This window comes from Sus scrofa, chromosome 8 (assembly GCF_000003025.6).
Source record: "Sus scrofa isolate TJ Tabasco breed Duroc chromosome 8, Sscrofa11.1, whole genome shotgun sequence".
Taxonomy (NCBI): Eukaryota; Metazoa; Chordata; class Mammalia; order Artiodactyla; family Suidae; genus Sus; species Sus scrofa.
The window spans coordinates 59,986,733-60,011,189 of NC_010450.4; the positions used below are offsets into that span (position 1 = coordinate 59,986,733).

The window sequence follows — 24,457 nt, forward strand, 5'->3', positions numbered from 1 at the left end:
CAAGGCAGGCATAAAAGGGTTCAGTAATTGACCAAGGTCACTCAGTTAACTTGAGCAGACTTTTTCAGAAGGCATTGCTTTGGAATCGGCACCTTTCTATATCTATTATGGGAAATTTTATTTATGTGAAATAAAATCATTGAATCCCCATATCCGCCTATCAGAGAAGGATACTTTAACGGCTGTAATGAACTCGCACGCTGAGGTAAGTTTAAACGAACATAAAATGGACCAAAGGCAGAAAACGCACTGGGACTCGGTACCTGCATAATGAAAATATGGAATACTCTGCACCTGTAAAAAGAGACCCAGGCAGTACTTTTCATCTGACGTCGCTTACTCACCTGAGGTGCAGAGAAGGGGGAAGAGAAGAGAGGGAGAAGGGGAGGGGGAAAGAAAGAGAGAAAGAGGGGAGACAGGGAGAGAGAAGAGGAAAGCTGAGGAGGGAGGGAGAGAGAGAGCGCCTGCCTCAAAGCCGCGAGGAGAGGTACCCTTTGTTTGACAAACCCTGAAAGGAAAGCCTCTCGTAGCAGCTCTGTTCCCACCTCCAAGCGTGTGCCGAGCTGCTAGGTGGAGCCCGCGCGCACTCCAGATCCGGGTTTTGCCTCCCGCCACCCCTTCCCCGGCACGAGCCCCCTCTTCGGCTCCCAGCGCGCTCGGCGCTCGCCCGCCCGCGGTTCATTCTGGCTTCGGCTCGGGCCCTGGCTGCGTCCACCGCACGCAGGCTGCACGGCCCCGGCGCGCCCGCGCTCCCACCGGCTTTCGGCGCGTCGCCCGGTCGTCGGCTCGCCGGGCACCGCTAACCCCAGTTCCCTAGAGCGGGGATGCAGATGCTGCCGCCAGTCCGGGTGGGCGCCGCCGCTGCCGCTGCCGGTTTTGCCCGGACTGCTCGCCGCCTCCGCTCCCGCAGCTGCCGCTGCCGCTGCCGCCGCCTGTGACTCGCCCCCTCCCCTTTCTTTCTTCTCTTTTTGCCTTGGTCCTCTTTCTCCGGGTGTGCGCGCGCGCGCGGGGTGCACGGTTGGCTTTGGCAGAAGCTCGCTCGTGTGTGCGCGTGTGTGAGTGTGCGTGTCTGGAGAGCGCCAGAGCCTTGCTCGCTCTCGGAGAGTCGAAGAAGAGAAAGAACCGAAGAGGCGGCGGCGGCGGCGCGGCGCGGAGCCCGGGGCCGCGCGATGAAGCTCCCACATGTCCGCAGCTGCCCAGCCCGGCCGGCCAGCTAATCAGCCATCCCCCGGGCTCGGGGCCCCGCGGCCCTTGGGACGCAGCCCTCGGCCGCCCGGCGCCCGCTCCGCCCGCGCGCCCCCGCGGTGCACCCGGGAAGGAGTTTGTGTGGCCCTCGCTCCAGCTCACGGCGCAGGTTGCGGGCGCGGGAGGAGACCCTCGGAGGACCGAGAACCTCGGGAGAAGGAGGAGGGATTGGCGGAGAAGAAGCCACCCCTGGCCCTCGCGGCTCCCCCTACCTATTACATCGCTCCCGCTCCCAGGCGGAAAGGGGAGGACGAGGAAGAAGAAGAAAAAGAAAGAGAAGGGGGTGGGGTGGGGGAACTGGATATAAAGATCGACTGGGGGGATGGTGGAAGATTTTTGGTCTCTTCAGCAGCGTCTTTTCTTAAGCGGCAGCAGCAGCAGGAGGAAAAGCAGCCCCAGCTATGACTGCCGCATGTTAATAGCTGCCGCTTGGGTCTCTCGGCTGCTGGAGACCGAGCCTGACTCCGAAGTTGTGCAACTGTGGACTCGGAGAGACATTTGAACCCTCCACTCTTTTTGCTCCGTTTTTACCCCCTTAGTGTGTGTGAAGCGAGGAACGTAAAGGAAGACAAGCATTTGGTTCTTCTCCCCCCACCCCACCCCCTTCCCCTTCTCCATGGCTGTGTAGCAGAAGAAAGGGGGAAGGAGAGACTTTTTGTTGTTTCCTTGGCTGGGGTCTCCACCCTCCTGCCGCCTTCTCTGCGCTTTGGTTACCATTCTTGGACGCGGGTGGTGGGGGTGTCTTCGCAGGGGCTGCTCGGTCTGCTGCCCCAGGCTCCATGGCTGGATTGTGGAAATTGCACCCGGCTGCAGGTTGTTGAGCAGCTGATGGGACGATCTCAGGGACCGGCGGTTGCGAAAGGTAATTTATTCTTCTCACTCTCCCTAATACCGGTGGCCCTGGCCGGGCGCAGGCGTCTGCGTCCGCGGGGCAGACGACCGAGGGGGTGCAGGGTTCACGCGTACTCACCCTCCCACTCACACACTCGCCCGCACACACACTCATCGGATCGTGATGCGGGGCGGGAAGGGAACCTCAAGGCTGCTGGGCACTGGGGGTTGGCACGGGTTCGAGGTTTTTCCAGCTATTGGGTGGTTTGTTGGCTGAGAGGGATGAGAGGGAGGGTGGACTGGGAGCCTTCGCAGTCCAACACTCTGGGGGGTAGAAATGGTTTCCACCCTGGGAATTTTCCCTCCTCTCTCACCCCGGTGTCATCCTTTGGTGGGCGCTGAAAGCAGACCAGGGGGCGCCTTCTCTCCGCCGGCCCGGAGCCGGTGCCTCTGGAGGCGGGAGAGGGTTGGAAGACCGACAGGGACCGGGTGAGGAGCTGGCTCAGGGGTAATGGGGACTGCCGGGCGCTCAGCCCGCCGCGATCCTCTCTAGACGCCGGCCTGGAGCATCCATGGTGGCTTCGTTTGCCCAGGTCGCGCCCCTGAGTCGTGGAGCCAAGCTCCTTCCCCACACCCCGCCCGTTGTGTCCCCTTCACGGCGGTTGGTTTGGATCTGCTTGCTCGGGCTTTGTTAGGCGGTTTCGGCTGGAGAAAGCTGCCACTTTCGTGGGTGGCCCGGGGCGGCGCGGTGTTGGAAGTGGGCACGGGGTTGGGGGCGGTGTTGCACGAATCGGGGTGGTCTGGGCACCGGGGAGGGGTGGGCAGAGCACTGGTGGCCGCGGTCGGCTGGGGTACAGGTAGGAAGGCAGGCACCCCTCGTCTTCTCACGGGAGAAGGGGAGGATCCGGGCTGCAGCGAAGTGTCGGTGCCGCCGCGCGCCAGCCGGCGGTCCCAGGTCGGAGCTTGGGGGTTAAACGCGTCAGGCCCCCTAGCAGTTATAGGTGGGTGGGTGTGTATGCAGGAGGCGGAACCTCTGCTACCAGGGTTAGTTGGCAGCGGGATTGGCGTGTGAGTGTCTGTGTGTGCGCGTTCGTGCGCCCGGGGGGTGGCCCAGAGATATTTGCGGGGATGGCACAGCTGATGCTACTTGAGCTGAGCTTGCTTATCAAAATCGCTTGGGATCCGCTTAACTGGAAAACCTGGTTTGAGGAGGCTCGGGAGCGCGATAGAGGTTATGAGGAAGCCTCACTGTGTCCCCTCTCCCGTAGTGAGCACCTCCGCGAGATGCGTGCGGCGCGTGAGTCTCTGGTGCAGCGTACGATGCACCCATAATTGCCCCTGATGAGGACCAAGGGATAGAGTCTTCTCTTGGGCAGATTAAAATAACAAAGTCAAGTCAGCATAAGCTCTGGTCTCTGGAATTCTTTGGCCACTTTCCGATAGAAACGTGCGCTACTTTATTTATGGCCAGAGATATCATAGCAATTGGGCTAACTCGAGGCGTGCGAGCCACCTCTGGGTGTCTCCTCCCTGTGCCTGTGTGTGATTCTGCCTGCGGTAGTTAGAGCACATTGTAAACAACGGTGTAAGCAGCCCTGCCACAGTCTCCTTTAGGGCCGAACCTGGTAATGTCTGTTGTGTTTACTTTCCTGGGTGGATTACTCATGAGGAAGTATAAGCCTTCTTGCACCTCTGATTCTACATCCTTTCAGCCAGCTGCTGGGGAAATGAGGAGACACATCGACTCTGGCAGGAAGGAAAAATTACCTTATGTGTTTTGCTCTGAAGTAAATAGGCGGTCTGCTAGTTTAGCGTCATGTGGACTATCAATACTAAAGAATGTCATTGCAGAATCTACAAGAAACAGTTCTTTAGTAATTTTTCATTTGGAGAATGCACTTTATTTCGCTATGAGAGTAAATAGAATTCATCTAGATTTCCCTGGTGTATTTGATAGTCTGTAATGGTACTCAGTGGCCTGGCATTCTGGAGCCCAGTTTGTTGGTCCGTGGATTACAGACAGAGTTGTCAGCTCTTTTTTAGTGTCAGCAAAAGAGATTTCCACATAATTTGTGTAAAAGTTAAAAGGATATTTGTATTGAAATCTCTCTCACCTTTGTTTCATTCAATTTTTTCTTTTTTCTTTTGGTAACCAAGGGTTAAAAATGTACAAAGATAAACAGCTTTAAAAAGTTGGAAAACTAAATTGCTTTTCAGTTTTAATAATTAAAAAGACATTAAATTCCTTAACTGAAGATTAGCTCTGACTGCTTTAGTGTTTTTTGCAAATGGCTATTTTTGTTGTTGTTGTTGAAAAAAGTATATCACTGTAAATGTAAAAGGGTACTTTGTTTCTGGGTGCCATGAATTCTACATTTCTTTCAATTTTAAGATCTTGACTTATTGAAAAAGCTTAGATTGCCAAAAAAATACTCAATCATTGATGCCTGATTTTGATTGTTACATTTTATGGGATAGTGCTAGTGGCAGTCATCTTAATAGAAAACTTGGGGAATTGTGATTTTACCCTTGAGAATCTAGCTTTATTTGTTTCTTCCCTTTCCAGAGGGTGTGTGTTAAAATCTTTGTACTTGCAGTATATCTGAAGATTAAAGAATACTTGCCTTCTTATTTTAGAAGATCTAGTCACAGTGATTCCCAATCCTTATTGTTAGAAGATTTGATCAGATCTGTTCTTTGTTTCCTAGCAGCATGTGTTTCCTAGCAGTCATACATTCCACAGGTCCTGATGTCATTAGAACTGTGTCTGTCAGTGTATTGGGCTGTCTTTAGCTGAAGGTGAATGTATCAGAAGTGCTCAAATGCATTCCCTAGCACTTCATAACCAAATGTTCAATAATCTGCTCCATTGGTGTATTGGTTGACTGGACTAGCTCTATAAACTTGGGGTAGGAGGCATGATTAGTATAAAGGTTTATATGAACTATTGAAATTTTTTCAATAGGCATGTTAGGCTGCTCCAGGCACCCTGGCCTGTAGAGTGATAAGCAGCATATGATTTGCTTGATGGTTAAATGCTTTTGATGTCTCATTTTAAGTTGCTTGGTGTGATTATCCTGCTGATTGAGAGCCCGTCACGAAAATGTGAATGGAAGGTCTTTTAGAAATGATTTTCTTGCTGATGATCCTCTTGCATTTCGGAGATTTAAATATTCCTTTCCACAGGGAATAATAGTGAGTATGAGACTTACTGGCTCCAGCTACTGTGCCTGGCATTGTTTCTAGTAATTAGAAAAGGCAAAATTTTTATGGACTGGTTTTCCTTTCAATCCCTTGGTGAGCTATCGCCAAACTAATCCTAAATAGAAGATCAAAAAGGTTATCAAATCAAAAGAATGAAGTCAATCAGACAATCAAACAATGTAATGCTAAACTGAGTTGTTTTTCAGATTTCATTTGGACCTCTTTAACTACTGGTTGAAACTCTCCTTGAAAAGAGCTGCCAAGTAGGAGTGACAGTCACTTTTAGAAGTGGGGCATTTTTGCCCAGAAATCAGCAGGGAAAACTGATTGTGTATTTAAAAACAAAGAGGGAGTTTGAGCAATGCCATGCAGCCTCAATTTAGCATGGTGTGAATGGCTAGAGCAGTTGAAATTAGAGGGAGATGATCTTTCCTTAAGTTTTGCAAATGGCTATTTTCCCTTTGATTTCTTAGATTTGCATTACATGCAAAATAAATGCAGTTGCTCACAGAGAGAGGAACCCTAAAGACAGAGGCTGTGTTGTAATTTAGCATTTATTTGCCTTCAAGGACATATTTATGCTTAGATTACTATTGCATTTATGTCTTTTTCTTTTATGCAAATGAATTTCTATATAGAATACCCTATTTTATAATAAAATGTAAACTAAACATTCAAATATGAGTAAGGGCCTCCTGAAAATTTTCCTTCCTTTTCGGTGTGTGCATGTGTGTCTCTGTGTGCAGCTGTGTATTTGTTGATCAATGGGAAGAAAAATCCAGATTTTTTGTTGATTGTGATTTTGATATTGATGCTTACTAGTCAGTATAAGAGAGTAGTGCAAACATGTCTATGAATAGCATTTATGAGACCAAAGATGTGCATTTTGCCCCCAAATATTTTAACGTCATTACCTGATCTGAGTGTCTGTGTGGCCCAAGAAAATTAACTCTTCTACCGCATAAGTAGTCAGGTGTCATTTTTTTCCTTAGAATTGTTAAGAGTGCTCATGCACTCACAAATACAAATATAAACACATATTAGCTGTTCTACTCTGAATTCATTTAAATTCTTCATTTGTTTTAGGGAGTGGGTGAGATGGTTGAGTTTCTCCTACATTTAATCATAACAGATCCAGTAGTTCTTAATGATTTATTTCTTACTAATGTCTTATTGACACTTAAAAAAAGAATTTAATATTAATGAATTTCTTAGTGAGAGTGGTTATATATGTATGTTATAAGTTAATATTTGGTCCATATTATTCAAGAACTTCAATGGAATCTTGTTGGTGGTTATCCTAATTGTTGTGAACATTATCTCTGTGATGGAAAATTAAATCAACCAGCTAAATATTACTCTCTGGTAAAACTTTTCTGTCAGTTATTCTGCAGAGCAGACAGTCCTCTCAAAGTGTGTTGTGGGAAAATCTGTGGGTCTTTGAGACCTTTTAAAAGGTCTATGAGAAGAAAACATTTTCATAATAATGCTAAGATGTTTTACCTTTCACTGTCATACTTTAACATGTGTACAAGGAAGTTTTCCAGAAGGTACATGATATGTCTTTGGCATCATTGCTTTGAGGACACATGGTGTGTGTGCTGGTGTATTTTTATGTCTTAAAATTTTAGCAGTTTTACTATTAATATATAAATATTGATTGTTATAACCAATGTAATAAAAAAGTTCCTTTAGGTTTCAATTTTCAAGTGGGTTAAAGGGTCCTAGAACCAGAGAATTTGAGAACCACTGATGTTGACTTTTCAAGATTTGCCTGCTTGTACTCAAAGTTCACCCCATAGGACCATATGACGAGCCATCCAGGATGAGAAAACAAGTAGATCGCTCAAGCTGTAAAAAGACACACAATGGATGGGTATTTTATTCATTATTTGACATGTTCATTTTTCTGTTCCCAATGCAGAAAGCTTGTTTTTTCTATTTTTGGTCCTCAATTAGTGAAACAGCAGTTTTAAACTGCAGGTCTCCATCATGATGCTTCTGGGGAAATTTAAAATCTAGGCCCCAGGTCTTGATATTCTGGTACCTGGAGAGTAGGAATGGTGTGGTGGTGAAGAGACATGACTCTGATGTATTTGCTGAGGTATGATAAGTTATTTGACTTTGGGCAAGATACTGGATCTCTCTATGCCTCCCTCAATTTCCTGATACATTTTAATGGGTATAACACATGTACCTAATCTATAGGTTGTTGTGAAAATTTAATGGAAAAATATATGCAGCGTGTTTAAAACAGTTCCAGGCACATAATAATAGGATTGTAACAATTTTCTGCTGTCATTATTATTTATTAGGTCTCATGAGGGTCTCAGGAAACTTTAGTCAATTCCCCAAGCGAATATGTGATTCAGATATGCAATTAATGTTTTACCTCATTTCTTGAGAGCATGTCTTAAAATGTTATTAAATTTGAAAATTTCATAAAAAAATCCTCTTGGCTTCATTTTACCCTTCCACTTGAAAACTCATGAAGAGTTATTGGGATTTTTTTGGGGTGGGGTATAGTAAGAATTCCTAAAACACCTTCTTAGCCTGGGCCAAGTCTGAGGTTTGGTAGAATATGACTGCCCAATTGAAAGTAGATTTCAAAGCCCCTAATTGAATATTTATGTATCTTGGGAATTATTAGGGAGGAAATCACTTTTCTGAAGTGATATCAAGAAGATTCACCACACTCTTAGTCTGTTAATCACTTTTAGCATCACAACAGGCCATTTTCAGGGAAAAGCATCCTTGGGGTAATTATACATTGCAGTTCTCTTGGTTTGTGAGTGGTGATATGCCTAATGAGTAACTGAAGCTCCACAAGAGATTAGTTTTAATAGATGCTAAAGTTTGAAAATGACCCGTAATACTTCTGAATGGCACTTTTACATCATTTGAAAACTGTGTGTGTGTGTGTGTGTGTGTGTGTATCTTTGTGTATCTATCTTTCATGGCTAGTTTAATTTCTGACTTGGACCTGCCACTGTGAAATTTGTGTTGTAGCACTCTTCTCCAGCAGTTAGAGCTAATCTTGACTTAATATTGCAGAAACTAGTTATACTCCTTAGATGGGCATAGCTGAGCACTGCCCCTCATTATGAACTGCTCAGATATGGCCTTTGGAATGAGATGCACTTGAATACAATCCCAATTCCACAACTTTCTAGCTCCATCATCTCTATTTGTGAAATAAAAGTGATAAAATTGGAGTTCCCATTGTGGTGCAGCAGAAACGAATCTGACTAGGAACCACGAGGTTGTGGGTTTGATCTCTGGCCTTGCTCAGTGGGCTAAAGGATCCGGCGTTGCCATGAGCTGTGTAGGTAGCAGACATGGCTCGGGTCTGGTGTTGCTGTGGCTGTGGTGTAGGCCGGCAGCTGTAGCTCTGATTAAACCCCTAGCCTGGGCACTTCCATATGCTGCAGGTGCTCCTCTAAAAAGTGAAAAAAAAAAAGAATAAAATTTACATTGCTGGTTTGGAGTGAGGAATAGGGAGTCAATAGAAAAGTACCTGATAGAGTGAGCTTTTAATAAATGGTACCTGTTATTATTAGTCATAGTATTATTAAAAATGTCCTTAATTGCTGGTATTACAAAGACCTAGCTAAATCAAATAGCATTTTTTTTTATTGAAAAGTTGCTGATGAGCTATGAAAATAAATAGCATTTTTTAAGTAGTAGAGAAAGTTTTCACATGTATTTTTGTCTTTGCGTGTTTTTTTCCTCTCTCCTTTTTCAACCTTTTGTTAAGTACCTATTTCTGAGCTCTTCCTCATAATCTTAAAATGTTATGCTCTATTACTATTTCTCCCCACCAAATCCTAATCCTGACAGGAAAATATTTTTGACAGCTACCAAGGGCCATGTCTGAAGATTGACTTTAAATCAGGTATAAAATGAAAGTAGCAATTTAACTTAAGACATTTTAAATTAAACTCCTGATCATCTTTTCACATGGCATTAGCAGCTCTTTAAGCTTTAACTGCATCAGCATATTCTACAATGTTGTAACTACCTAAATCATCACAAACTTCTAAGATTTAGGATTTCCCATACTTTTAAAAGGTTTATAATTCCAAAGTTCAGGTCCTCATAAGATTGCTTTAAATGAAGATGAACCCTTAAAATCCAGATCCCAAAATTGCCTTAAAGACTGGAAGTATGGAAAGGGTTGCAAATAAGTGCAGATTTTAGAATTAACATCTGTATGTCAGTGACAGTTGCCAATAAGAGAAGTTATTAAAATGTGTGACTTTTAAGTGTGACTTTTAAGTCTAATCATTCAGCGTTTATGTTAAAACGGAAAGAGTACAACATGGTAGCTGGTAAAAATGAATGAAAAAATAAGCTGCACATTGGACGGCTGACTTGCTCAATTGTACCAGACTTAAGTATTTTAAAGTATGACTCAAGAAAATGAAAGCCAAGTAGGAATGGCACCCTCTTCTGTTTGATCAGCTTGTGTTGGTGTTTATGCATCCCGCAGAGGCAAAGTGTGTTACTATTCAAGACAGCCCCAGTGGCTCCACAGTAGCCTGAGCCTGTGAGAATAGGGGAGAGACTCAAGCCCAGTTTTTGATGTTCTGCATGGGTGGGTAACCTGAATACTAAAATGCATTCCATTGACAGCTGACCCTGTAAGAGGTTTTTCAAGTCTCTGGTTTTGTTTTTGTTTGGTTTGGTTTTTCTTCCCCTTTTCCTTTCCTCAAAGTTCTTCTGAATACTTTTGGGTGAGAGGAAATGGTCCTGATGGATGGTCATCTTTTTGAACGAGATTTTATTTCTGGCAAGAACAGAAGGGCTTAACTAGTTTACATTTCTGTCTTTTGTTTTTTCATATCTTCAGTGTTCTTGATTTGTCAATGGCTGATGGTTGTTGTTTGAACCTTTACTCAGAATACTGATCATGACTTCAAGGAGTAGACAAAGAGTCTATTGAGAAATAGTTTTGTGTTAACATGAGGCATGTGCATAGCTATAAACTTTCCCTCTTTATATTGGCTTTAACTCTTTAGCCAAATTTGTCTAATGAACTTTAATGATATTATTAACTAGATGTGAAGAAGAGCTTAGGCATCTATTTTCTTTAAAAATAATATGTGGTCTTTTTTTTTTTGAATTTTAGGCATGTTTAGTTAACTGTTTAGTTAAATTTCACTTTAATTTTCACTAATTTTTATGTATGACTGTTAAATATTATTTTGCAGTCATTCCAAAATACTGCATATTTTCTTATAACATCTCAGTTGTCATATGGATTTAAATTCAACTTAAAAGATTTAGTGAATGGGTGTATTCATTCTCTTTGAATTGCAAAGACCTCCAGCTAGCTTTAGGCCATAATGATTAATTTATTGAGAGGTTATTGGTTTTTCCTCTAAAGAATCTTGGGTAAGGATAGAAGTTTACCTAGAAATCAGGAACAATAGCACCTTGAATACCACTAGAATTCTGCTCCAGTTCCATGCCTTTTCTCAGACTACCACTTTTCCTTCTCACTGCGTCCTGATTCTTAACCTTTCACCACAGTCTGAATTAGGTACCCAGTTTTAGACCAATCTACTCTCACTAGCTGAGTGGAGGCATCAAGGACATTGTAGCTCTTCTGTGGATGGACAGATAGCTTGAGGAAGAAAAGCCTCAATTTTGAGAGGAATCTTGTCTACAGAGAAAGGTAGAGGGGCTGTCAAACCTGAATGTGTACTACTGTGATCCTTTGTTAACCCAGACGGATCAGGCATTAGGAGAACTGGTTAGGAAAATTATTAAAAGTGTGTGTACTCTTTTCCTTCAAGCAGCCAAAGTGATCTTGTTAAATGATTTCCTACTCACTTGACCCAGAAAACCCAAAACAAACATGCAAATCAAGGGATTCAAATTTTCAGAATCAAGAACACCTGTGAAACCATCCAACTTTTCAAGGCTGTGCATATCTGAAAATCGATCAAGTATCTGAAAGATGTCATTTACATAAACAATGTATGCCATTCCATCAAAGTTACCATCATACAATGTCAAACGGGAGCACTGAAGACAGGTTCAGTGTTGTGAAGGGTGCTGAATTTTTGCAACTCTTGCTTAAAAATGCTGATCTTACTGATTTAAGTGTTGATGGTTTAGGCATTGAGTACACCCAGGTGAAAAAGCCCCGAGATGTGCCATTGAGCATGGAACTCATAGTTGAATTAACTTAGGTCTGTGTTCCACCAGCCACGTTTAGGTGGTCCTTAATGAAAAGCAACAACTTGTTCCTAACCAAAAGTGGAGGTTTCACAGAAGAAAAACTTATCCCAACACAAACTGAAGAAACAAAACTTGGGGCATGAGAAAAAAAATATAGCATAAAATAAGTGCAAAAAGAAGGAAAAGTGGAACAAATGGATTTACAAATATGAATTCACCCATCTGTTTGAGACATCTAATTATCTCACACTTACTGGTATACTCATTATATTAGGTTGCTGATGGGCATATATGTTTATTCAAATAAGCCTTGTTTAGATGCAGAGTATTCAAAAGTACATCATGTAGGATATTTCAAGTAATTGAGTATGGATAACTATTAGCTAACAAATCCAATGAAGATATATTTCATCCTATCCAATAATAATGTTATTGAAATGACAGATATCTCATATGGATACATGATTACAAAAACTAGAGATGGGTAGTGTTTAATACTGACACTTGACCAGTTGAAGTTAAATGGTGCTTTTAGAGCTATTGTTTGTATAAGTTGAGAAACCTCTTAAATTTAGTATTTTTTAAAAAAATTTTTCATTAATTACAACAGAAAGTAGTGTTGACTCTTCATTTTGAATTACCAACTCAGTATAAAGAAGATATTTTGGGAGACTTTTTAAAGGTTAATAGAAACCTTAATTAGAAGAAATCCTGTGTACCTTCCCCATTGTTGCAAGTCCTTGAAGAAGAAAGACCCTTAAAAATTTGTAGGCTGTCAACATTTTATTTTTATGATTTGCTATTATTAAGCAAAGTTTGGGAGTATTTCTTTTTTTGGTGCATTTGATTAAATGTGTGATCTTATCTTGGTGAAATAGCCTACTGGGCTGCAGACAGTAGTGTTTAGAAATGAAATTTGCTTAGAGCCTCTGAGCAGACATTTATTCAATGAGACCCTTACTGAATAATGGATGATAGTGAAATTGCAGTAGTGTTTTCTTCCTTGAATATAGGAGTTGAGATAGAGCAACAGCAAAAAAAAAAAAAAAAAAAAAAAAAAAAAAAATGGTGTATGAAAGAAAGCATTAGATTTATGAGAAATTAACCTACATTATTATAATGAATGAACTCTCTGTATGAAGGGCTCAGACTCACTGTCAGAGGATGGTGTGCTAGTCCACTGGCTTTGTTTTATTAATCTTGCTGAGTTACTTCCTTTTCTGCTGCTGTCTCTTAGCTTGGGAGATGCTATTCTGGGGTTTGTGCTACAATCCCAATGTATTTCATTTATATGTACACTTTTGATTCTACTTGGGTACCAGAGATAGCTGAATTTTGATTCCATTTCATTTTTCCCTATGCAATTTATTTTACATTTTCAATGATCATGTTTTAAAAAGTCATTTTTTTTTCTGATTGTAGTTTATGCCCATGTTGAGTACTTATGAAACATGGAGATACATAAAGTCAAAAATGAAATTGACTGGTATATCATAATACAATGGTATGTTGCACTGTTCACAGGGGTTATTCCACATATATATTTAGCTTGATCATTCATGTATAATTCTCTTCAGTTTCCCAATGAGATTAATTTTTGAGAACATCATTTTTAATATTGTGAAATCATAGTGTGGACACAATATGATTTATTTAAATATTTCCTTAAATAGGAACATAAAGCTTGGCTTATTCTCTGATGATTTCTGTAGCACAAATTCCTTGAAGTACAGTTATTAGGACAAAGAATGAATAATGACTGACTTTTACTACTTGGTGACAGTGATCTACATGCATCATCATCCGTTGGTCTCCTTTTTGGGAAATTTTTAAGAATTATTGACTCTCAGTTGTATATAGTTAGTAGTTATTAATGCTTCACTATTTATAATTAGTAAGGTTAGTCATTTATCAATTGGTAATTCTTAAGAATTACCAATTGATATCAAAGTATAAAAGCTAAGGTCAATAAAATAGTAATAAAAATAAAATGTACTAGATATTAATATTTAACTAGGACTGTGCCTAATGTCTTTGAATTTAATATAATATTAAAACAAAACCATACAGTGAAACTAATTTATGAAGAATTAAGACATCCACCGTCCACTTTATGTCCCCATAAATTTTCCTATAGTTTTGTTCTCTGTTCTGAGTGGACTTATCTCTTAAGTTTATCTGAAAACATCAATTTAACAAAGCTGTTCCATACCAAACTTCTCACGGAACAAGAAAATTGGTGGGCTTGGTTTGGACTGTTCTAAAATTTAAGGATGAAAAGGAGGAATAAATTGTCAATGAACACATTTATAGCAATCGAAGATCAGTAAAGAAAGGTAATGAAACAGAGCTTTATGACTCATAATTAGTAAACACGAACTCCAGTTTTGCTAGGTTTAAGTTGTTAGAGATCTGTCCATAGGAATAAGGGTGAGGTACAAGATAGTAACACTTAAATCAGATACAGAAGCTGAGCAGCAGGCATAGAATGCAACTTTTTAATCGTTTTTACAATAATGCCAGGACCTACTGAATTTAATTTCATTAGTTTGTTGTTTGCTCAGAGGGACTAACAGTTCTCCTTTAAATTCCATCTTTGTGATTTCTGTTTCCATTCCTAAAGATGTGTATTTAAGGTACGCTTCTAACAGTCAAGTCAGAAACTTTCTTACTTCTGTATTTTCTTTAAATCTGTACCAGAACATAGTTTTGGAACTGAGTTTAATGCAAGATTAATAATGAATGTATAACTTCACGAATGTGCTTTATGGACCTAGAAGAAACAATTGAACATGAAAGGAGTTTTTGAAGTTACTGTTGCAAGATAAATTCAAGTGCCATTGAAAATTGCTGTGAACCTGCATGTGGAATAATAAAGACATAGAAGGAATCTCAAAAGGCACACTCTTGCATACTTTGTTTCCTCAAAAAAAATTAAATTGTTGATTAGCAACTCCCCATTTACTAATCTATGGGTATAAAGTTTTAGTTATGCAAAATGAGTAAATTCTAAGGATTTTCCCTATAACATTGTGTCTATTGTTAATAATATATTGTCCACTTAAAAGCCTGTTAAGAGGGTAGGTCTCACGTTAAAGGTGCTTACTGCAGTAAACATCAAACAAAAAGTTAGTTATCAGAAATTGAACTGACCTGTGTAACGTAACGTGGTTGGTTTTTAGCATTTGCTGCCGTTTATCAAGTAGTGTCTTGGCCTTGCTCTTGAGAATTCTATTTTCTGATTTCAGACCTTGTCTCTTTGTAGCTATATCACATTGATCATGTACTTTCCTAGTTCCATTTCATTGTAAATATTGGGTAGGACCAAGTGTTCTTTCTAAAACATCCATGAGATAAAATAACATGGATAAAGTTCATTAGAATACCTTTATTTACAAATTAATTTTTAAAAACATTTACCTTAATAGGTTGTTGATTTTGTAAGAATGTTCATATTATGTTCTTAAAGAGCTAAGCTATTGCATGTGGTATTAACATATTTAAAAAAATAAAATAAGTTAGACATTCTTTTTTGTGAAGGTTTTAAAAAGAAAGGGACCTGATGAAGATACTTTACATTCTTTAAAAATGGTAAGGGATCAGAGAAAAAGTTTTTCTCCTATTTCTCTATATTCTATTGCCCTACTATTAAGCATAGCAATAAATTTTCTTTTATAGTAAATCATTTGGGGTTATGATATGGGATTTGATAGTTTCTTATATCAGCTTTCTTTCCCTGTATTTACATATCAAATAAATTCTATAGCCAGAGCTTTGGGCTCCCAGTACCATTATCTTGTATCAAGACAATTTCAACATCTCTTCATTTATAAAGCAGAAGTGTATACATTAATATACTTAGTGTATACTTAGATGTATACTTAATGTCCCTTTCACTCCTTTTTTAATCACATGGCTGAATTTATCTACATAAAGTTGTTACAAATTATTGTAGGGTTTAAGCATTAACTTGCATTTAGTTCTATATTATTGATCTTTATTCAAAATAAAAAACACACTTGTGGAAAACTACAAAATACAGAAATATAATGTATATTAATGAGAAGCAGAGAAGCAAAGTAGAAAGCAGAAGTTTGAGAGTTAGAAGTGCATTATTTCCAACCCACTCTCTGTAAGAGTTATTGTAAAGATTAAATGAGATTATATACAAAAAGCATAGAGCACACTGATAGCTTTTATGCTTTGTGTTAATTTTTTCATAGGTCTTTAAAGTGGATATCCTCTGTAAACTGGAATTCTAAATTGTTCTGCTTTTTCTGTAGTTGTTAAAAGTCTAGCTTTATGAAGTCATTAATTTTGTCATTCACTGTGTTTTTGTTAGCACCAGATGTCTGCAGGATGCTAGGGATGTGGAGCATAACATAACAGAGCCTCTGACTTTAGTACTTGCAAAATCATGAAAATAGATATGAAGCAATGTATCTACCAGGAATTATTTGTTAAAATTATGGTAAGTGCTACAGAGGTCAAGGCCAGGATCCTATGAGGTAGCAGCAGGATCAGACCTTGTCTGAGTTAGGGAGTGAGTGGGTCTGCAGAGACTTCCCAGAGCAAGTGACATTTGAACCGAGATACGAAGGTTGAGTAGGCAGCCTTAGAGAGGATACTGGTTCACTGCTCCCATCACATTCTGTCATCAGAAGAGCTCATCACAGACACAAGCGTGTTCTAGTGGAAAAGGTTAATAGAGGTGAGGAAAGGGAAGAAAATTGAGCGTAGTTACCTTGATGTGGCAATAGGGGCAATGCACCTGAATTTTTCATTTTACAGAGAAACTGAGTTAACACAGAGAATGATTTACTATCAGTTTTCTCCCTGTAATATTAAATTCAGAATGTCATAAAATAAACTCTCTGACCACAAACAATGATCAGGCATGGTAGATTTGAGATAAGAGTACGTAAAATCTACACAGATTTTGAAATCATGATTTCTCAGTTTCGCTTTAGAGATGTATATCTGTGTGTTTGTGACTGGGAAGGAGTTCTAGTCCAGAAAGTAGGTTTCTATTCACTTTTATCCTAACTTTTCCCCGTATCCACTGGCTTAGTTAAGTGTCTGGTGTCTTTTTCTGAGAAACTGTGGAAATGACAGAACTGGCTTTAGGAATACCAGCACTTAAGTTTAACAGTGTTAAAGTTTATTATTTAATTTTTGATGGCTTTCCACAGTATGTGATGATAAAACTGATTTTATTGTTTTTGAGAACAGATCATTGAATGTTAATGAAATAATGGTAAAGCATGGTCTAGAAAACAAATGATATCAGTTTAAGAATCTATCGGAGTTCCCTTTGTGGCTCAGCGGAAACGAATCTGACTAGGAACCATGAGGTTGGGGGTTCGATCCCTGGCCTTGCTCAGTGGGTTAAGGATCCTTCATTGCCATGAGCTGTGGTGTAGATTGCAGATGTGGCACGGATCTGATGTTGCTGTGGCTGTGGTGTAGACTGGCAGCTATAGCTCCAATTAGACCCCTAGCCTGGGAGCCTCCATATGCCATGGGTGTGGCCCTAAAAAGACAAAATAAATAAGTAAAAGAATCTGTGAGCAAAAGGATAAATAAGTGTGGTTTAAGAAAATTATTTTAGCAGAATAAAATTTTTAATATAGGAAAAATAATAGAATATGAGATAATAAATTTAGAATCATTAGTCTTTTTCATCCATTTATCCACAGTTATTTTGTGCCTCCTATGTGATAAAATTTAGCACAATTGTGATAGAGATTAGAAAAAGGAAAAGAACGGAGTTCCCGTCGTGGCGCAGTGGTTAACGAATCCGACTAGGAACCATGAGGTTGCGGGTTCGGTCCCTGCCCTTGCTCAGTGGGTTAACGATCCGGCGTTGCCGTGAGCTGTGGTGTAGGTTGCAGACACGGCTCAGATCCCGCGTTGCTGTGGCTCTGGCGTAGGCCGGTGGCTACAGCTCCGATTCGACCCCTAGCCTGGGAACCTCCATATGCCGCGGGAGCGGCCCAAGAAATAGCAACAACAACAACAACAAAGATAAAAAGACAAAAAGACAAAAAAAAAAAAAAGAAAAAAAAAAGAAAAAGGAAAAGAACAAGTTTTATGGGAATATTTGCCCCAAGGATCTCAGGAGCTCCAGATAAGAGGTTTTCTTATTGTACTGAGCCCTGGAGGATATGTAGGGTTGGCCAAGCAGACACCCTTCCTGAAGAAGGGAACCTGCAGTCTCAGGGCCCAGAGTAAGATGGAACTCAGCTTATTCAGCAACTCTGGGAGGTCCTAGTAGCTGAATGGAAGGGTTGAGAGAGGAAGTGGCCTGAAACCTGTCTAGGGAAGTGAATAGGAATGTGTAATGTTTCTTGTAAGTATTTTGGACTTTATTTTGGGAGCAATGGGATGTCACTAAAGGTTTGAAGCTGGGCAGGGAGAAGATCCGATTCTCATCTTATAGAGGTCATGTGGGCTGTTCTCCGTGGATGTAATTAGAGGAGGCATCAGGAGGGGTGTGGGGAGACCAGTGAGGTGAGAATCTGAGCTTCCCCTGCACCTCTTCTCAGCTGTGCAGTGTGGCCAGAGCTTCCTGTATAAGGAAGAAAGGGGCTTGTGTTAAATAATAGTTCCTTTCAGCTCGAATATGCTGTGCTCTGATTTGAGGGTAAAGACACGGGGGAGCTAGGTGGTAATGACCTTTATTTCCATTACTTTATCAGAGCTCGTTACTAGTTTTTACTCATCTACCTGTTGTTACAGTGTTATAATGCCACATCCAGGTGTTTAATCAGATTTATTTATTTATTTTATCTAAAAGTTAAAATCCATTCTTTTGGAGCCCTAGAATTATAACTCGAATTTTTAGATGTTTGTATTTTAAATGCTACACAAAAATCATAAAATGAGATGTTGGGAACTACATTTAATTTAGTTACGAGGGTTTATACCACAAAATTCATTTTGGTCAAAGCAGTTTATTTGTAAATCCTTATTACTGAAGTCATTCAAAGAAATTCCTGTTTTAGTGATACCTGAAAAGAGAGTAATGCATGTTTCTTGCAACGAATGCAGAAGAGTTGGCTGTGTATTATTTACAAATTTCTGAGACATTTTACCTCTTATATCTTTCATTAATAATTAAAATATTATATTTACCCCTTGTGTTCTGTTTTCTAATTCCCCATAACACCCTTTAATATCTCTTTTATGACATTTATGACTTTGTGCCATGGCTTTTGATTATTTCTCTTCTTGTTTGGTACTTCAGTGGAAATGTAATTTCATTGAGGGCTGATACTGCTTTTAGCCTTTTCATAACCTGGAGTACCTGATTATACAAATGGAGTTTGTGTTTTATGTTGATAGGTTAATTTTTTAAAGAAAGGGGGCAGAGTATGTTAGATAAGCATCATACATAAACTAGGTCTTGCATGATTTAAAAAATTAACAGCACAGGCTCTAATAACTTGGCTGTGTCTGTGGGACCTAGTGATTTAGAACATGGGCTTTAGGGTCAGATGACCTTGAGTCTAACCCTTGGAACAATATACCATGTAATGGCTGTGTGACTTTGCATCTTTTTCTAACCCTTGGTTTATTGTCTGTATCATTGGGCTAGTGATATCTATTTCATAGTGGGATTATGAGGATTAAAGTAGTTCCTGCAGTATAATGCACTGTCAGAAGTTCGGTTATTGTGTGTAAGAGTCGGACGGGAAAATAGGTTCTGTCACCCTTGTATGTAGCAGGAAGGAGTGAAGCATGGTGACTCAGGCCATCTCTTTTCATCATTGGCTCCCATGCTTTTTGCAAGATTGACATCACTTTATATCTGTTGCCTTCAATCTTCACGGACTAACATTTGGAATCATTTTGTCATGTTGCCTCATGGACATCAGACTTTATCTTTGACTTATTCTGAAAGGAATGATTATCTAGCAATTTATGAGATACAAATGGAAACCTGAACACTTGCAGGCACTGTCAGATAACAATGTCAGAAATGCCTTTATTACTTCTTTCTGACACATTCCGTAGGCCTATCTACCAAATGCACAGAGGCTGTAAAATACCTTTTGTTTACTTAGTATTTCAGGGCAGACATAGTCTTCCCCTTTTCCCAATGTACAAGGACCCCGAAATCAACTGTTTTTAGAATTTATCCTGCTGTGTAGCACTGGGAACTGTGTCTAGTCACTTATGATGGAGCATGATAACGTGTGAAAATAGAATGTGTATATGTATGTGAAACTGGGTAACCATGCTGTACAGTAGAAAAAAAATCGTATTGGGGAAATAACTATTTAAAAAATAATAATAAAAAGAAAAAAATTGCTTATTTTAAAAGGGACATCATTAGAAAAGAATATTACCATCACAAAGAATTCACTAGTAAGAAGGCCAGGATATGAGCGCAGAGTCCTTTATCTTGAATAAACTTCTCTCAAGTTGAATGCAATACAGTTTTACAAAAACATGAACCAGTGAAGAATTATAATTAGGGAATAGTCAGGAGAATTATTGGGGGTTTTGAGAAAGAAGTATCCAGTTGGCAAACATAATAAAAGTAGTATAGTTTTAAAAAATATAGTTGTATAGTAGTATAGTATATATACTGTGTATATATAGTATATATATAATATATGTAGCAGCATAGTATATATGGGGTAGTATAGTATATATACAGTATTTATATAGTATATATAGTAGTATAGTATATATACTGTATATACAGTATATATTATATATAGAAGTATAGTATATATAGTGGTATAGTGTATATACTGTGTGTATATATTATATATATTATATATATAGTAGTATAGTACATATATTGTGTGTATATATAGTATATATATTATATATATAGTAGTATAGTAGTATAGTTTTCAAAGGTAATAGTTTTCAAAAATATTTTTTAACCAAGTATTCTGAAAGCAGTTGCAGCTGGGTGTGAACGAGGACTTGGTGCCTTTCTGCTTGGCCTCTGAGGACTTGCTCTTCAGAGACCAGCTTGCAGGGGATGGCAGTATTTGTGTCCTCTTGAAGAACTGCTCTCTCAATGTTTGATACTCTCTGTTCTCTAATAGTATGTAGAACAGATACAGTTCTCTTGACTGCTGAAAGGACATTATTAAAGAATATAAAAACGCTGAAGTTCTTGTTCTGGGTGATCACATATATTACTTATAATCCTGACTGCTCTAAAAGTGAATGAGTAATTTTTCCATGAATTTTGGAGTCTATTACTGGAATTAATACTTCCATAATTAAGTTGTTTTATTATTTATTTTCTTCTGAATGTTGTATTAAAAAGAACTGTTAAACACAGTGTGACATAGTTAAGCATATAAAAAAAAAAACCTTATTTTGAATAACTGTGGGTAATTGTGGCAAGCCAGATGTTGCTAAGTTCTTATTTAATCAGAGATTAAAAATATTCGCAATATAGTTTTGTCTAGCTGTCAGCTTAGATAAATGAATCCATTTCAGTCAGCATGCTCCTAGTGGAAAAGGGAGGGGATATAATAACATTTTTCTAGCTACATTTGCTGAAAATAAATATTAATCTTCTATGTGGTTAAAGCCATGCTGTGCCAATTTCATCATAACCATAATTGTGGAGAAGCTTTTTCGATTTTTTATTTTTATGAAGTTCGCTTCCTTTTATCCTCTGGAGGCATTGAGTTAGAGTCTACTTTTCATTTAAATTATACGTCCATGTAGGTTTGTGTTAATCTTATATTATCTTGAGGCTACTTCTTCAGACACTATTGGGTGGCTATTATCCAGACATAACTGCTGTGACATGGTCAAAACTTTTCTTCCTCCCATTCTAATCCTCTGTCTTTACCTTTCTTTAAAAGTTATTGTAAGTCATGGGAGAAATTTAAATATTAGTATTTTATAGATTCCTTGTTCTCTTTTGTTCTGCAGCATTAGTTGAGATAAACTGCTTCTGGAGCTATGCTGACTTCTCAGAAAATGGTGCATAAAATAAAACACTAAAGGAAAACAAAAACCAAACTAAAAACCAAAACAAAATAAAATAAAGCATAAAGCCAGGACAAATAATGCTCATTTCAAGCTCCATTAGAAATGCCAGTGAGAAGAATAGCAGGGAAGGATGATAGGTTCAGGCACCGAATTGGTAGGGAATGAGTTTCTGTATTTTTGTCTTCTTGTGCAGGGGGAAAGGTGGGAGGGAAATGTGAGACCAGCAACTGAATAATTTCCTCTTAAGCTAATATCAGCAGCATCACTTTTCTATACTAATAAAAGGTTTGAGTTTATATGCTGTCTAATGGGACTTTACTATTGTTGTCTACAGGGCTTGTAGTAGGGGTTTGATATCATGGTGGATATTGTTGATTTTTGTCAAATTATGGAAAGTTTGTAGGGAAAATTGTTAGCATAGTAGAAAACCACTATGAATTGTTATAATTACCAGATCTAATTGATTGTTCCAGTTTATGTGGATGTTTGTCTAGGCTATTCATCGAGGAAATATGGAAAGTGAAGTTTGAAGTTGGAATTTTATTTCTACTTCTGAGTACTTAAGGATGTGTCTCTGATTTTTTGTTTGAAAGTTAGACTATTACCTCAGTTTTATTCATACCCTCTTTAGTAAGCAAGTTTTGCAAGTGTTCTTAATTGGTAGATAGAAAATTGGTTGGACACATTTCACAAAATTCTCTTCAGAGAACAGAATGCCAAGGATGAAGGGGAAATCATCAGGATAGTTTTATCTCTTTTGCTTTTATTATGGCATTTTGAGGGAAGAGTGGAAAGCATATTTAATGTTCTCTCTGCAGTAATGGATGCTGTGTACAATATGAGCAGTGAAAAGAGAGTGATGCAAAATTATCCTTTTATGGATTTCTCATTGGTCTTCCTGCTTCAGTGACTTGATGAGAGAGAAATAAAATAATTCTTTCAGCTTCCTCTGGAACACAGTGGTTTTGACTGTAGGTGTAGAACCAGATTGGTGAGTGTAGTTGTCAGTCAAATGCCTCCACTTGTGTTTAAAATTTATGTGTCAACATTGTAGATGTTTTGCCCACACACTATAGGGTAACAACCTGTATTTGATTTTGATTTTTTTTCCTGCTGTGCTGAGGGTGTGTGTCCGAGTGTTTGTGACTTAGTAATTGTTCAGGCAGAAGAGTAAGTTGTTCTGAATTACCTTGTCATTCTTACATCACCTAGTTTCTGTCTGCCTTCCTATGACTTTTCTAAGCTCGATAGAGATGACAATCCAGAAGGAAACGAAGAGTTTCCAAGGACAAAGTGCTGACAGATCCTAGGCTTTAAATGTGTCATTTGTGGAAATCTTCAAATATTATAGTCAGAAATGTGAGTTCACAAAGTACTAGGTAAGTGTCTTTACATTGTTAATCTTTCATTTAAAATTCTTGCTGCATTTAGTGGTTAATAATTTTTCTACTCATAAAATACCTGTATTGGTGAATTAGAACTTATTTTTGCAATACCGTTTAAAATCATATTTTAATTTTTAATTTCCACAAGGAATCTTTGTCTATACCTGAGTGGGGTCTCAAAGACAGAGCTGATGAAAATTTCATATCTAATAAACTACCTTTATCATTACTCTTTCTTCCTGCTTTCAGAAAGCTTTAAATGTGTTTATTTTCCATAACTATAATTTTGAGGGTGGGCTTCTGTGTGTCTCAAGTTTATGTGTCTTTATTTGGGTTTTTTGGACATTAGTGTGGATGCCGTGTGAACATGGAGGGTGCTCTTTTATTCTTTTAAGACTGGTTACAGTTTTGATATAGTTGTGGTCAGAAAGTTGAAATGTATAGATGTCCCTTTGGACATCTATACATGTTGTGATCTTAGCCATTTCCTGGATGGTACTGTGAGCTAGTTAGTTCCCAGTCAAGCCCACTTCCCTGGAGCTGATGGTTCCACAGGTGAGAGGCTGTGTAAGACTGACCCTTTTAGAAACACGGCCGGTTTTATGAAATCACTGGGTAACGTCTGGCCTTCCTATTTCTCCCCTTGCTCTCTACTGCTAGGGACATTGTCCTTTCTACCTCATCTTCTCTAACCTCAGTGTTGTCCTGGAGCATAAATATAATATCATTTAACCATCAAGTAGTTGGACAAGATAGTCCTAATACTATAGTCCATATTTATCTGTGCAGATAACTATGAATATTTTCCCTTGTGGTTCAGCAAAATAAAGGTTAATGCTTTTCACCAGGTATCTGTTTAATAGGCATATTTTCTTTTGCTTCCTTCTCCTCTAATGGCATCAGTTGAATTCCAAAGCCGAGCTAATTAATTCATGGCCCTTTCTTCTGAGCCTTGGTCATCAGTCAAAACTGGTCCTTCAGTGACAAGCCCAGCTCATCCAGTTCTTTGGGTTCAGTCCTGTGTATCTGTTTTCTTTCCTGGCTTGGGGTTGGAGCAAAAATCCTGTGACTATTTCCCTGAGTTTCGGTTAACATCTTCTCCATCACTGCTTTCTACCTTCTTGTTCTCTGATTTTTTTTTTTTGTTGTTGTTGAAAGCTCTCTAGTTCTCATTTTTCTTTAACAGCCTCTCATAATGCTCCCCACCCCCAGTCTTTGTCTCCCCAAGAATTATCAGCTAGAATTTATGAGGACTTGTCCTGGGTTAGAGGTGAGTCACTTTGCCAAGCTTAGATTTCATTCTCTATTGTTCATTTTCAGCTCAAATATTAGCATAAACATGAACATTTCTATATCCAATTATAATTATCATACTTCCCATCAGATGTTAGAGCAACTCTTCCTTTTAGTTTGGTGAGGGGTGTCTCAGAATCTGTGTTTAGCTCAGTGGTTGAGATTAATTGCCACTTCTCTGAAAGAAAACACTGCAAGTTTATGTTAGCTATAGCTTTATGGACAATCTGTAGAATTTGTAACTGTAAATAAATCATTTCATTTTGAAATGTGGGAGACAAGGAAAATCTCTCTCTCTTTTTAAAGATGTCACCTGGCCTTCTACATTATCA

The 24,457-nt window shown here is 39.2% G+C and overlaps 1 protein-coding gene across 1 annotated transcript in view; it reads left to right on the top strand.

Annotated features, from left to right (window-relative positions):
- The window catches only part of ADGRL3 (adhesion G protein-coupled receptor L3), an 811,898-nt gene continuing 788,988 nt past the window's right edge, over window positions 1,548-24,457 (top strand). The window contains 1 exon segment of the mRNA XM_021100590.1: window positions 1,548-2,107. The gene's annotated coding sequence lies outside the window, so the exon portion shown is untranslated.